The sequence below is a fragment of the Cavia porcellus genome, unplaced genomic scaffold (genome assembly GCF_034190915.1).
Source record: "Cavia porcellus strain 051 isolate PalLab524CR breed Dunkin Hartley unplaced genomic scaffold, mCavPor4.1 scaffold_10, whole genome shotgun sequence".
Taxonomy (NCBI): Eukaryota; Metazoa; Chordata; class Mammalia; order Rodentia; family Caviidae; genus Cavia; species Cavia porcellus.
Window position 1 is genome coordinate 884,463 of NW_026947493.1, and position 16,311 is coordinate 900,773.

The following is a 16,311-nucleotide window of genomic DNA, read 5'->3' on the forward strand; positions in this document are numbered from 1 at the left end:
CTGTGCCAGTTACCTGGGCACAGAGAAGCACCTTCAGGCCTCCGGCCTCCCTAGCAGACCTCACAGCCATCTGCCCACTAATCTCTGTATCATTCTCTTCCCATCCAACTTTTGAAGATGATTTGAAAGTCCAGATACAGACCTCTTGGTCCAGTTTTGTTTTCTGAGGAGACCATGGGAGGGATGTAAAAGGAATGGACATGTGTTATGTACATGTATCAACTCCCCACAATAAATGTAATTTAATCATCACATAATGCAAACATATACAAATTAGAATTTTGAAAAATTTAAATAAAAGACCTGATTTGTTCAGACATTCACTGCTCACAAACAGACTGACTTCTTCCTCCAATTGTCCTCCTCACCTCTTGATTGGTGTCACTGGATAGATGCTTGGAGGGGTAACTAGACCAAGAGCCATACTCCTGAGGGGTTCAGAACTCGGAAGCATGGGCTCTACCCCCAGAAGAGAATAAGCGCCTGCCCCAGCCACCAGCGTCAGGGCCCTGGGCTGCTGTTTCTTCTGTATTTATCAGTTGCTGAGTACAGGGTTCTGGGCTCCCTTGGTTGCTCAACAGCCATTGGCCAATCGCAGACCATTTAGTTGCCTCTATTTACCTGGCCTTGGAAGATGATATTTCTGTGGTCAGGTTGGGCAAATCTGGAGAGCAGAAATGTAAACAGGGCAAGGCTGCTTTTCCAAAGGCCAAAGCCCAGAAATAGTTCCTTGTGCCTCCAATGTATTGTCCACTCCCTGTATAGAAAATCACTGAGCGAATGGAAAATGTCACGACATAACTATAAGCTAGAACCTGAGAGAAACAGATTTGCTGGTGGTGATGAACTGTACACGGCACCTGGACAAAGGTAGGATGCTGGTCTCCCCCAGCCCTGTGCTTCTGAGGGTTCGTGGTGGCCAATGAGCAGAACTGGCTGGACCTTTACCTTTCACAGTGCGCACCTTCTTCCAAGCTAGGATGACCGAGCCTTACAGCTCTGCGACAGTGAGTTTCTCAGATCTGATAGAGAGGACACGCAAATGTCACATTTCAAGCACCAGTAAAGACACAAATTTGCATCGTATTACCTTCCCACACTGTAAAGGAAGAGGAGGAGCCCAGTATTGAATAGATCCAACTTGGATGCCCATACCTACAATCTAGGTATGTGGCTGTGGGGAAGTTTCTTCAGCAGTATAGTAGGGTTCAGGGCTGCGTGATGGGGCTTTGCAAGCTCCTTGGCCTCCCTTGGTCCTAGGAAGGTCAGACTAGTTTCCTTCCTCACTCCCACCCTGGCAGTCTCCTTTCGATCGTGCCATGAATCTGCTCTTTGAGGACTCTACACCCCATTTGCATTCTCTCTGCAGAAGGTGAATCAATCCCCAGTATACAGGAGCTAGGCAGGCTAATCAACAAATGTTCAAAAATTCCAAGAAGGCCAGGTTTGGTGGCGCACACCTGTAAAAGAAGCTGAGCAGGAGGATCATTGTGAATTCGAGGCCAACCTGAGCCACAAAGTGAGTTCAGGACCAGCCTGAACTAACTACATAGCGAAACCTTGTCTCTAAAGACAAAAAAAAAAAAAAAAAAAATCAACAAAACTACCAAAGAAAGATGTCACTGATCAGGGTGACAAAAGAATCAAGGTGTTAGGGCCCAGCTTCCTGGTAATGATAACATAGTCAGGGATCATTGCTACAGGGACAGGGAAAGCAGTGGAATCCTGGGCCTTTACCAGCTGTTCCTTAAAAGCATGATGTGTGCCTTCTCCCAGGACAGCCAGGGGCTTAGACGTCAGTTTTGCTAGGGCTGGGGATGCAGTTCAGCAGCAGCCTGGCAAGTACAGTGTCCTGAGTTCAATTCTTGATACCATTCCCCCAAAAGAAAGTCAGTTTTGCTCCAAACCATGACCTTAACTTGGGCCTTCAGATGCCCAATAGATAACTAAAAGCAGAAGAAAGTTTGACTTTCATCCTTCGTTGCTATAAATCTTGGGTCAAATCTCCCCTTAACGGCACATAGATGCCAGTTATTTAGGGAGTATCCGTCTAAAAGTTGGCAAATCAAAGTTGAGTAGCCCTGAGTCTTCCTCCAAGACTGAGGACACTGAGGCGGTTTATGGGGACATCCAGCCACACTTAGCCACTGTCTTGAACCTGTCACCACCTGGATTCCAAGGAAGGCAGAGCCCAAATGACCGAGACCCCCTGAGAAAGACGGTCCTTTCCTAGAAGGGAAACTGTCCCTCGGCCATAAAGATTCTAGAACCATGACACCAGGCTGAGATAATCATGACCAACTAGACCCTAGGCCACCTTGAAAAGCTGGCCTCCCTCCCACCTTTGGGGGTGAGCCAGTCTGAACCCCTAAACCAAGCAAGCCTCCGGCTGCCCAGGCTGGAGTCCTTTCCTATCTTCCCTCTAACTTTCCAATTCCAGCTTCTTTTTCCTGTAGATTTATGATTTTGTTTTAATTTCCATTATTCCTAAAAGTGAGGGCCCAAGCTAGGAGGCAACAGGCCTGCCAGAAAACAGTTTGAAGCAGCACGTCTGCCGGGTTCTGACCTTGGGTTCCCTAGACCACAGCACCAGGCAGGCGTCCTGGGACACTGCCTGAGGTCACACGGACCAGCTCCCGCTGGCTGCTTACCTGTGCCTGGCAACATGGCAACCACTCTACGTGGATCAGCATCGGAAATCTACAGAAGTCTCGGAAGCCTGCGCCAAGGCCACTCCTGGGTGCTGACCACAGGGAGTGTTAAAAAATTTGCCCAGCTGGGGCTGGGGATTTAGCTCAGTGGCATAAGCACCTGCCTTGCAAGCAGGCGGTCATGAGTTCGATCCCCAATACCGATAAAAAGAAAAAAAATTTTGCAAAAAAAAAATTTACCCAGCTGTCTGACCTCTGCCCAGGTGGCTGCCACCCTCCGGTCCCTCCCTTTAGCCCCTGTCTGCTGTCCCCGCCCATCCTGCCCTTCACAGTTCGGATGCCCCCTGTCCATGCCCAGCATCCTGGTCGCTTCACGTGGGCCCTGGTGCCAGTTGCCAGTCATCTATCCTGTGCTGTGGGGGGTGCTGTCCAGGGACACTGTCCAGGGGCACAGTTCCGAAGCCAAGCCACAGCAACCTCCTCCACTTTATGCTTGGCTTGGAAGCCACTATTTTTTCTAATAACAACTGGTGTCTCCAGCACCTTGTAATCTTCACGGCACCCACCAGGCCTCCTCACGCCAGGCTTCCTCCCAGGCCTCTCACTGCACTAGGTCTGTGGTGACACAGGTATGGCAACTCTGCCAGCATTCCACCCCTGCTGCTTGCTAGGTGCTAGGTGTTGCTTGCTGGAACTTCTCAAAGCCTCTGTTTCCATATCCGTGAAATGGGGTTAATAACCACCCCTGCTGCTTTCTAGGTGCTAGGTGCTGCTTGCTGGAACTTCTCAAAGCCTCAGTTTCCGTATCTGTGAACTGGGGTTAATAATTGTGCCTGGCTGGAGGACACACACACACACACACACACACACATACAGCTCCTGAACACTATAAGTGCTGCCTGTGGTCAGTACCACTCGTTGACCCTGCCCCCCAATCCTGTGGGAAGACACATAGCAAGTCCGTTCTCACCCCAGTCAGGATGAGTTTAAATCACATGAACCTGGCGGCCTCTCGAGGCTTCTTGAACCTTTGATTTTACATAAATCACAATCATCTGTGGGCTTTGTAGTGCTTTGCACTGGAGCAGTCTCTGAAGGCCCCATCCTTCACACCTGGCTTTGACCACAGTTGGCCGTCACCCCGGATGGTACCAGCTCCTAACAGGAACCCCTGCCTCCCCTGGCCATGGGAGAGGAGCAGACGAGAGTTTCTCTGGAGCAGCGATCAAGCTCCTGACCATTTCCAGTTCTTACTGCCCTCTCACCTAGAACAGCAGGACTCCCCCCACCTGTGGCATTAGAAGTCTGGGCCCTGGAGCCACACTGCCTGCATTGGTCCTGGAGTAGCTCCTGTGTGTGTGACTCCTGCGGCAAATGAATGAACCTTGGTTTCTGCATCTGTAAGATGGGTGTGATGGCCGTGGACATGGCCCGCTAAGAGCTGTGTCCACTGTTTGCGCAGAGGGTGCAGCCACTTCTTGTCATCTTTAGCCAAGGAGCCTTGTCCCCAGGCCGCCATGGCCCTGGATCCAGGCTGAGGCAGAACTGGTTCTGGAGCTTCATTTTAGGACTTCTTGCTGCCCCACAGCACCTGTGCGGTTAACAGGCCCCATCTTTCCATTCTCTTCCCTGGCAAAGAAGCCCCACGCAGGCGATTTCAGGGAGGGCAGTGAGCCAGCACAGAGCCCTCTGAGGCCAGGGAGGCCTGGGACGCTCTCAGGTCACCGGCAGCAGGAGGACATCCGGCCAGGTTGCACACAGGGCGGCTTTAGCACTCACTGATCACTGACCGGGCCTGGGCCAGAAGCCTGGGTTGCAACCCTGAACCAGGCTCATTAATGTCACCCCAGAAGCGGCCCCGCCTCCTCCACAGAGGCCCTGGCCTTGCGGTGGTTTCCATTTCTGAGCCCTGATTCACTCAGACCAGACCAGACCAGACCAGACCTGAAAGTGGGGAGAAAACATACCAGGGTGGAGCTGGGCGGGACCCAGGCAGGAGCTGGCAGGAGACCAGGAGACGGAGAGGGCAAGAGAGAGGCTGCCGCCTGCTTGAGGAGCTCCAGGACACAGCCACCCCAGCCAGTTTCTCTTCCCCAAAGCCAGCTTGACGAAGTCAAACATGGATCCAAAAAATGTTGATGTCTGTATTTTTCCTTCCCAATGCTGAGGATTGAACCAAGTCACATTCCCAGCCTTTTAATTTTTTTTTAACCTTTTAGACAGGGTCTTACTAAGTCACTAAATTGAGCAGGTTGGGCTCACACTTGTAATCCTCCTGTCTCAGCCTCCCAGAGTGCTGGGATTACAGGTGTTCACCACTATGACCAGCATAAAGATGCTAAGGACTTTGCAACTGTGGATAACTCACTTTGATGTTCAGAGACATCTTGCACAAATACCTTAATTTGGCTTTGGGTTTTTTGTTTGTTTGTTTTATGTTTTGAGACAGGATCTCACTGTGTAGTTCAGGCTGACCCCAAACTTGTTGCAGTCTTCCTTCCTCAGCCTCCTGAGTGCTAAGCACAAAGACCATGAATTTTGAGTCTTTTAAAAATAATTTACTTCTTAAAAAATAATTTAAAAAATCGATAACTTACTTCTCATTACAAAGCAACACATGCCTATTAAGAAATACCAAGAAAATTATAAAGTTTTAAGTATACATCTAGAATTATACCATGAAAAATAAGATTTTATTTAAATGACCAGTCTTTCTTCTAAGCCCATATATGTATAAATTATGGTACATTTAAAAATGGAAGCCAAACCACATTATAATTTTGCACTTTTTCCCACTTCACACAAAGTCAGGGGCATTTTCTAACGTTACTAAACATTCAGCTGCAACAATTCATAATGACTGACTTATCAGAATAGATTCATCACAACTTCTGTAGCCATGCCCTGATTGTTGAACATTCAAGACACTTACAAAATTTTCACTGCAAAAAAAAATTTTATTATAAAAATAATTCTGCCATGAATACCTTTTGTTTTTTTAATTTTTTTAAATTTTATCGGTACCAGGGATCGAACTCACGACTGCCTGCTTGCAAGGCAGGTGCTTATGCCGCTGAGCTAAATCCCCAGCCCCCATGAATACTTGTTTACCTGCATTTTTGCCTGTATCTCGTTATATTCTAATAGTGAATTTCTGTTAATGGAACTACTAACTCAAAGAATTAGAATTTTTTAAAGAGTCAGGATCTGTGTTGCCCATGTTGGCCTCTTAACTCCTAGAGTCCAGAGATCCTCCTGCCTCAGCCTCCTGAATAACTGAGACTATAGGTGTGCACCACTAAACCTACGTTGAGTATTTTTGAATTATATAAATAGTTTCCCCTTATCCATGGTTTTCCTTTTCACCGTTTCAGTTATCCATGGTCAACTATAGCCTAAAAATACTAATATTTGTTTTTGATTCTTTTAAGAGAGAGAAAGCTTTCACAGAGCTATTGTTATATTGTTGTACATTGTTATTAGTTGGTGTTAATCTCTCATTGTACCTAATTGATACCTTATACCCTATCATAGGTGTGTACCTATAGGAAAAGTAGAATCCACAGTACTATGCACAGTCTCGGGCACCTGCTGGGGACCCGAAACACACCCTTCCCGGGTGAGGGCACCCACAGCTGAAGGTCCACACAATCTGCTCCTCTTCTGCTCCTCCCACTGGTACGTGGGCAGGCGCTGCTCCCTGCGTTTGAGCCTACGAGCCTGAGAATTACTCAGTTTAGATGAGAAGAGCTTCATGGAAGGTGAGGCTCCCGTGAGTGAGGCCCCAGCTCTGCCCTGCTGGGGGTGAGGCAGAATCTTTCCACTCTGGTTTCTAGACAGAACTCTGCGCTTGCCTGCCATGTATGAGCCCTGGGTTCCAACCCCGCTACACAGACACACACACACACACACACACACACACACACACAAATTTTTTTGAGACAGAGTCTAACTACATAACCCTGGCTGGCCTCAAACTTGTGACGATCCTCCTGCCTCAGCCTCCTGAGTGCTGGGATTACACCATGCTCAGTACATTAACAAAACATAAATACAAAATGATGATACAGCAGTACATGCAGTACATGCGCTCCTTTATACACACTGGAGTAACAAGCACCCTCCTGCTGAGTACACCCCCACAGCAGGGCTCCTCCACTGCCTTCCGATCCCAACCAGGCTCTTTGCTGGCTGCTGCTCAGCTGTCTCTCTCTCATGAACCAGATCTCTGTGCTCCCAGGAACCAGGCTTGGAGAAGCAGTGCGTGTGCACACACACACACTCGGGCCACCACCACCCTTGATGCACGTCTTTGGTCATCCTTGTCTGGAGTTCATGTCCTCCTCTCATTACCTATGACGCTGGCAAGGACAAAAGCTCAGTGCCTTTGCAGTGCTGCGCCTGTCCCGGCTCATGAGTGGTATTCTGAGACTGTGTCACCCCACGGGGGGGGGGGGGGACGCTCTGAGAAATGTGTCATCAAGCATTTTGTCATTGTGCAGATTCACACAGGGTGTGTGAGGCTTTTGTCTATACCACACTGCTCCATGGTGTGCTTCTGCAAGTCAGAACATACTGACACAAGGATGCAGCATGGGGACAGGTACACCAATAGCCCTGTTGCTGATTATCAAGTGTGTGCTGTGTTGTACACAACTCTTGGAGCAGGGGGATTTGTTTTTTACAGTAGTGGCACAACAAATGCACAAGTGGTGCATTGTGCGATGATATAGCCAGAGCTGTGTCACCAGACCATGGGAGTTTTCCAGCCCTGTCCTAACCTTGGGGACCACTGTCATATATATGGTCTGTCCTTGACTATATTTGCAACAACCCTAATGAAAATTCAAAATATCTGTAATTTTTACTACTGATAAAGTCTCTGTGGTTTGTTGCTTACACTTATAATGAAAAGAAATAATAAATTTCATTTAAAGCTTTATGAAAATAAATAGCAGGGCTATTTTGAGCCCCAGTACAAAAAAAAAGAAAGAAAGAAGAACCAGCCAGGCACCATGGTGCGTGCCTGTTGTCCCAGCACTCTGACAGGCTGAGGTCAGAGGACTACAAGCTTGAGTCCAGCCTTGGCAATCTGGTGACTCAGGGAGACCCTGTCTCACAATAAAAATAAAATTAAAGACTGGGATGTACTCCATGTGAAGGCCCTGGCTTCTTTAAGAAGAAAAGAAGGGTGAAAAGGGAAAGAAAAGGAAAAGAGAGGAGAAGAGAGAGGAGGGGAGAAGGTGGGGAGTGTATTGTTTTCATTCAAGTTCACAGAATGCCTAGCTTCTGCATTGCCAGTTCTCCAGAGCACCAGAAAAACCTGTTGATCAAGCAAAGTCCAAGTATTCACTTTAGTGCTTACTTTTAAAGTTAGTGGATGAGGCGTGTCCTGGGCTTGCTGCTGGAGAGCAAGAACAACTCAGGGGACAGGTACAGGGGTGTGTTTTTCAACACACTTGCAACAAAAAATAGAGGAGGTGAAATCAGACAATGTCAGAGGCAAAACCAACAACAACAAAAACCCAGGGTCGGTAGCATAAAGATCAAGGCTTCTCGTCAGCAAATTATTGTATCCGGATTTTTGGGTAAAGTTTAGAAGACCTAAGTAAATGGAAGGATACGCCACATTTATGGTTTGGTTACCATGCATGGTGTGTGTGTGTGTGTGTGTGTGTGTGTGTGTGTGTGTGTGTGTGTGTTTAGTGCTGGGGACAGAACCCAGAACCTCACACATGCCGGGCCAGTGCTCTACCACCATGCTACATCCCAGCCAACATCTGGAGTTGGAAGACTCAGCCTGAAGATATCAGTTCTCCCCTACTACTGTTTGATTTCAATGCAATCTGACTACGTATCCCAATTTTTTTTCGTTTTTGTAGAAACGGCAGCTGGGGATACGGGTCAGCTGCACAGCACCTGCCTGGCAAGCACAAGGTCCTGAGTTTGATTTCTAGTTCCAAAAAACAAAACAAAAAAAGAAAGAAAGAAACAGCGCCAGGCATGGTGGCACATGCCTGTAATCCCAGCACTTGGAAGGCTGAGACAGAAGGATTTCTGTGAGTTTGAGGCCAGCGTGGGATACATAGGGGGTTCAAAGGCCAACCTGGACTACATAGCGATACCCTCCCACCCAAAAAAAAGCTCTCTTTATATTCAGACATCAGCGGGATCTAATGCACTATTGTTATGTTCTTTCCATGCAATGACATAGATGAATGTCTGGGTAGTAGAAACAGGCAAATACAAATAAGTAACCACTGTATAATTTCATTTCTACAAGGGTTAGCAGAAACCAAAACAGCATGCTGATGAAGGCAGAGGAGAGGTGGCCGCTTGCAGGGAGCAGCAGGCTAGAGGAAGTTTCTATGCCTGGAAATGTCCAGTCCTAACTCAGGTGGCCGGTCACATGAGGATAACCATTTATGACTACACACACAGGTGGAGTTTTTAAAAGAAGACATTGCCAGATGTGGTACTGCACACATGTAATGCCAACACTCAGGAGGCAGAGGCAGGAGGACGGCTGCAAGTTTGAGGCCAGCCTGTGCTACACAGTGAGTTCAAGGCCAGCCTGAACTGCATAAAGAAATCCTGTCTCAAAAAGAAAAACAAATTTTTAAAAAATAGCTGGGCATGGGGCTGGGGATTTAGCTCAGCGGCATAAGCGCCTGCCTTACAAGCACGCAGTCGTGAGTTCGATCCCTGGTACCGATAAAAAGGAAAAAGACAAAAAAAAAAAAAATAGCTGGGCATATAGCTCAGGTAAAACGCCATCAAATCTTTAAAAACAAACTCTAATTTCTCCAAGCAGTATTCAAATTTCCAACTTCTCACAAAGACCTCACATGTGTTTTTGCTTGACTCATGGTCTAAGTATGGCATTTGTCACTAGGTACCCTAAACTGGTTTTAAGTCAGAGATTCCCTCTCCCCCCTCCCTCTGCCTTTCTTGTCTTTTCTTTACTTGCTGAAGTAGGTAGGTTGCTGCCTGGAATGAGCTGACCACATCCACCCCGGTATGTGGCTTTCTGTAAGCTGACACCTGGTGGGGGGAGTTAGTGACCTGGTCAGGTTCGGGTTTGAGGCCAGGGAGTCCGCAGGTGGAGCCGCGCCATACGGGAAGGCAGTGGACAGCTGTTTGTCTTCCCACTGCTTCCTCTGTGACCAGTGATGACCGCCAGCCATGTCTGTGATTTCCTGAAGGGTCGTACTGTTACTTACCTGATAACCAATATTTTTCTGGAGAAACTTGCTCAGGTCAGGAGTCTGGCTCTGCTGAGACACAGCGCCTCTCCCACGGTTCGAGTGGAAAAGGCAGCTGGCTCACCCTGGATTCTTTACTTTTGCTTTGTTGAGTATTCTCAAAACAGCAAATCATGTCCTTGCCTCTGGCCATGGTCTCAGGACAGGAGCCGGGAGCGAGGGGAAGCCAGGACAGGGACGCCTGAGGGAGGGGACAGCTCCAGGGACAAGGGCTCCAGCCCTGTAATTCACTTACGAAACTCAAATTCAAAGATAAAAATAAGGCTTTCAAGGCAAGGACAGCAGCACACTAAACCAAGGGCGAAGGTCTTGTGACCACAAGCTGTATGACTTCCTGGCAACACTCGAAGGCCCACAGAAATGCAGAGTGCACTGTGGGTGTGAGCCACGTTTGCCATTTTTAATCATTCAGTATCCACACTTTTAAAAAGTTAAGAGAATCAAATGAGATTAATTTTCATACAAGTGTATGTGGCCCAAAGTAGCTGAAATAGCACGTCAATAAGTCATCAATATTAACAACCATGGAGACATTTGCCTGTTCATTTCCTACACCCAGGTCTTCAAGTCCAGTGTGTATTTTATAGCACTGCACATCTTGGAGCTGGGGATGCAGCTCAGTAGTACAGCACTTACCCAGCAAGTGTGAGGTCCTGGGTTCGATTCCCAGCACTGCAAAAGGGAGAATTGGTTGTGATTTGAGCAACGAGTGGTGCCAAATGGTTAGTTCATGTGATGTGACTGTGATTATTAACAAATAGCTTTTGTAAATGGGGAAATAAAGCTTTTGAAGGGAAGGCAGGGAATGGGAAAAAAAGTTATATCAAGTAAGGTACAAATTATATATATATATATATATATATATATATATATATATTTCTAAGTTTGCAAAATACAGAAAGATAGATAGGTACACAGTTACAGAACCAAGTAAAAGAAAAAGCCCAGCCATATAGTAAGCTGCAAGATCCACATTGCAGTCATGTATTCTTGAGATCAAACTGGCCTTGAGCTCACTATGTAGTCCAGGCTGGCCTCAAACTCAGAGCAATCCTCCTGCCTCAGCCTCCCAAGTGCTGGGATTACAGGCATGCACCACCATCCCCAGCTCCTCAGCTTGCATCTTAATACTCTAAGAACATGCAGCTCTGTTTCACATGCCTGTGGGGAACTTGCATACTACTAGAATACAGTATTAAGCACATTTTCCCTTCCCAGCTGGTCCCAGCAAGGGCTTATTTCACAGAATGTACCAGCCTGCCACACAGTAGTAAAAGAAAAAAAATTACAGTCCCCTTCAAAATGTTTACTATGTAGCATGTGAAACACCAAAAGAATAAATAAAACATAATGCAACATAAAATGAACACTTGGAAATTTGCTATGCAACTTAGGGAACAGTGTATTCACCTCTCCTCCCACACACACACACACACACACACACACACACACACACACTTTTTTTTGAGTTAGGCTCTGGCTCCGTGGTCCAGGCTGGCCTTTACTCCTGGTGTTCCTCTTGTCTCAGCCTCTCAAGAGCTGGGATTGCAGGTGTGCACCACATGCCAGACTGCCCCTTTCCTATGTTACTCTGTCACCAAAGGCCCCTTGACTGGCCTCCTGCTGAAAAGATTCAAATCATGCTCACAGTTAATCTGCCCACTATTGTAGAACAGGTATTGAAAAGTGAATTTGGAGCTAAGAAGCAGGAAGTTGCTCACTGGCACCTCCTGTCTCAGCTGCCTGTGTGCTGGGATTACAGATGTGCACCACCACTCCTGGCAATAAAATCTTTTACAAAGAGACCAAAGCCATCAGAAATTTCTGCCTGGTATCTCTCTAAACACGTATAAAAGCATTTCTAGCTAAATGTCCACCTGTCACCACGATTAGCGTATTAGGTTAATGTGTTAGTGTATTAGTGTAAATCATACTAAACACATAGTCAAGTTTGTTGGGTTGCAGAAAGAAGTTGCTGCCTGGCCAGGCTGAACTACTTAGCAAGACCCTGTCTGAAAAAGACAAAACTAGGGCCGGGATGTAGCATAGCGGCACAGCACCTGTCTGGCAAGTGCAAGGCCCTGAGTTTGCTTCCTGGTACCTGTAAGTCTCGGATCTGAACTTCCTCTCCCAGCCCCCAGAAACACTGCCCTCTGCAGGGAACTCAGCTCAGCACTGAGGCTGTCATCAGCAAACATGGGATAGGAGATAAGATAGAACAAGCACTTTTTGCAGGTCCTGGAGACATCTGGAGACATCCAAAAATTTACAATGGACACTTCAAAGGACTCAGCCCACTGAGGTGCAAGATTGCCGAAGATGTTAACCACAGATGTTCGCTGGGATTTCCCTGCCTAATGTCCCCTGCCTTCTCTCCATCCCTACAAAAGGGACACATTTCTCTTTGTTCAGGGCAGGAGGTTTTAACGCGCTCTCTAGGCACAATAAGTTCCATGCCATGTTGCCTTTACATGAAGCTGGTGATCTCTGGTGCTTATGTTACAGTACCCAAAATAAAACAAAACAACCATTGTAATAGAATAGGCCCCTTTAAGTAATATATGTCTGCATAACTTTATTAACAAACTATCATAAAAGTTTCTACTTATAATAACTTTGCTTATATGAGATCTTTATCCTTTATGTCAAGAGCTTACTCAGGACCAAACTTCACCAGTGTTCTTAAGAGAGAAGAACAGAACAGCAATGTTCAGTGTTTGTCGACTGCTTTGCTTCCTGTGTGTTAGTTCTCAGGGGAAAGAAGCACTCTGCAGAAAGGCATGGGAGCCTTTCTATCCACTGCTAGTCCACTCAGACAGGCCAGGCCACAGCTCCCAGTTTCCATACTCGGCTGCCAGGCAGTGACAGCAGTAAATATCCTCCAAGCTGCAGCGCTAAGGGTCTGCTGACTGCAGACTCATTATCAGCCTGGGAAAGGGACCCGGCTTGGATGCTGAGTCCTTAGGAATTATGACTGTCCCATTGTTCACTGAGGAGCCTGTAGCCACAGGAATGAGCAGTTAATTTGAAGCCACACAGTAAGGTGGAAATCGATTCCCAGACTAGGCATACATTATGTATTGTCAGCTTTGACCTTCTGCTGCTTTTGACACAAAAGCCCAGGCCCAGCACAAAATCAGGGAAGGGAAAGAGGGCAAGAGAAAGGGTGAACAGAAGAGGGGTCCAGCTTGGAGCTTCCCGGGAAACTGCAGGCAGAAGGCTCTTGCAGGGCCCAGGAGCTACACTCTCACCTTGATTCCCGTGAAGACAGCACTGCTCTGGCCATGGGGCCATCAGCCCAGAAGTTCTCTCTTGACTCCTATAAAACAGAGCATCTGAAAATTTAAGATTACAGATCATAAACTGGGTGTGGTGGCACACACACCTATAATCCCAGCACTCAGCAGGTTAGGGGAGAAAGAAGGATTGCCTCAAATTTGAGGCCAGTTTGACCTACACAGTGAGTTCAAGGTCAGCCTGAACTAGAGACCCTGTCTCAAAACACCAAACAAACAGACAAAAAGATTACAGATCACCTGAAACGGGACTGCTATTTTTTTTTTTTTTTTTTTTTGTCTTTTTCTTTTTTATCAGTACCAGGGATCAAACTCACGACTGCCTGCTTCCAAGACAGGCGCTTATGCCGCTGAGCTAAACCTCCAGCCTGGGACTGCTATTTTGCAAAACCAGTTTGCAGTTTGTTATAGAGTCAAACATACACTGACCAGGTGACCCAGCAATCCCATTTTGAGGCATTTACACAAGAGAAATGAAACATCTGTCTGCATACAGGCTTGTGCTCACTCTCTTCCTAGCAGCCTTTCCATAACAGCTCCAAACTGGAAACAACCCAGATACATTGGAACATGCTGTTAACCAACTGTATCTCAGTCTACAGCCGAATTCTGTTCAGTGAGGAAAAGCCAAGCTCTGAATGCATGAAGAACAATATGAATGAATCACAGAAGCATGCCGTTAAGTGAAAAAACTAACAGAAAAGGTGGCCCAACTCCACATGTCTGAAATTTAAGAGAAGACAAAACTAGCTGGATACAGTGGGTACAAGCCTGTAATCTCAGCTACCAGGGAGGCTGAGGCAGGAGGATCTCAGGTTCAAGGCCAGTTTAAGCAATTTGGTGAGGTCCTGCCTCAGAATTAAAAAATAAATAAATCAATAAAAAGGGCTGGAGCTGTAGCTGGGTTCCTTCCCAGTCCTGAAAAGACAGAGAAAGAGAAAGACAGAGAGAGCAGAAAAACTATAACAGAAAGTGGTGGTCATGAACTGGCAGAAGTAATAAAGGAGTTTCTGAGGTGATGGAATTACTCTATCATGAGTGCAACAGTGGTTTTGTGAGAATGCATATTTATTAAAACTCATTAAGGTGTACTTAAATTTAGGAATTTTATTGTCAATTATAGCTCACTAAAGCTGATTTTTAAAAAATGATGTAACTTGAAGCTATGATGTTTCTCTCTTAGTAAGATCTGAGGCTATCATAGATGAGTTCAAAAGAGAAGTATTTAATGAAATAAAGCAAGATATAAGTAGAATAGTTAGAGAAATGCTAAGCACCACCCAAGAAAAAAACAGATGGTGGAATGGAAGAACAGAAAAAGAGGGGAGAATTGTTTGATGGAGAAAATAGAGAAAACATAGAATACGTGAAGCAGGTTCAAAGAGATTACCAGGAAACTAAAAACTCTATCAAAAGCTGGCATAAAGCTTGAAAGAAACTAAGGACAGATTATCTGAACTGGAGGGCAGATTTGTAATGTGGGAGCATGAAACGAAAAACTTCTTAAAAATAACAAGAAAACAAACAGCAATAATACAAAGGCTAGAAGATGATAAGAGGATCTATAACTTAAGAATTAAGAACATAAAAGAAGAGGTAGGGACACAAACAAATGGATTACAAAAGCTATTCACAGAAATAATCCAAGAGAATTTCCCTAATTTAGCAAAAGGTAAAGATACTCAGATCTGTGAGGCATACAGGACCCCAGCCACCTACAACCCAAACAGAGCTACACCCAGGCATATAATAATCAAAATTCCAGAAATCCAATATAAGAACAGAATATTAAAAGCCATCAGAGACAAGAAACAGATCACTTACAAGGGAACACCCATCAGAATTACAGCACACTTCTTGGCACAAACCATCAAATCACAAAGAGTATGGGGGGAAATAATTCAAGCTTTGAAAGATAATAACCTCCAGCCAAGATTGATATATCCTGCACAACTGTCCCTAGAAATTGATGGAAAAACCAGATGCTTCCAGGATAAAGAGGAACTAGGGGAATTTGCAGCAACCAATTCAATTCTACAGAGAATACTGCAGAATATTCTAAAAAAGAAAAATATCAAGATTCCAGAAACAGTGGCAGAGAGGCCACAATGAATGGAGCAGAAAATGAAATGAAGAAGACAAACTGACAACTAATGACAGAAAAAGAGCTCAACAGAAATGAGGCAGAGAAGATTGGATGATAGGAATAGCTATTTTGGAGAAAACAAGACATTATAATAGCTAGTGCTGATTTAGTATCATCTTGTTTTGAAGTCCCATCAGGCTTTTATTCTTCTGTCTCCATCAGTCTTAATAGGTTGTATCTTATTGGATTTTATTATATATGATAATATAAGCAAAAACTTTTATAGGCAAGGAGATTATACAGAAACCATTGTTCATTTTCTGATAGTTGGTTCTAAATACCCTGCAATACTGTCATCCTCTTGAACGGTTTTACATTGTCTTGATATGTTTGATGCTACAGTATATGAAGTCATACTCAAAGATTTCAAGGAAAGAGACACTATGGTAACTACTTTTATGTCAGGATATCTTGTGGTGAAACACTATTTTGCTTACATGGTTATGCTTTGACCTGCGATGTTTTGTTGTTATGCCCTCTTTTATCTCAATCTCCTTTTTTTAATTATTTACTTTTTTATTTTTATCTTTTTAATTAAGGGAAAAATAAATAAAAATAGCAGGATACATTATAGTAACCCAATTTGATTTCCTATTAACTTGATTTGAAACCCTGTATTGCCCTCACCATCTTGTTTTGACTGATTTTCCTCATTCTGCTTTGCTTGATAGTACCAAGTTCGAAAGTATAGGCAACAACTGTGAAGACAATAAGACAATCATTATGACACTCATTCTGGTTGACTATTATCTTCTTTTAAAGTCCTGTAATGTCTCCAATGTTTTGGTTTTATTCTTTACTGTTTGGCTCAATTTTATTATAACTGATGATATAGGCAATTCTTTTTAAGATAGCAAGAGGCAGTATGGTAACCATTGTTGATCACCTTGTATTTTGTTTTTACATTATCTATTATGTCCATCCTTTTGATTTGACTGACTCTGTTCTGATAT

The 16,311-nt window shown here is 45.1% G+C and overlaps 1 protein-coding gene across 3 annotated transcripts in view; it reads left to right on the forward strand.

The window, feature by feature from the left end:
* Nucleotides 1–16,311, forward strand: part of Cln6 (CLN6 transmembrane ER protein) — a 36,698-nt gene that overhangs the window by 2,501 nt on the left and 17,886 nt on the right. The window lies entirely within an intron of this gene.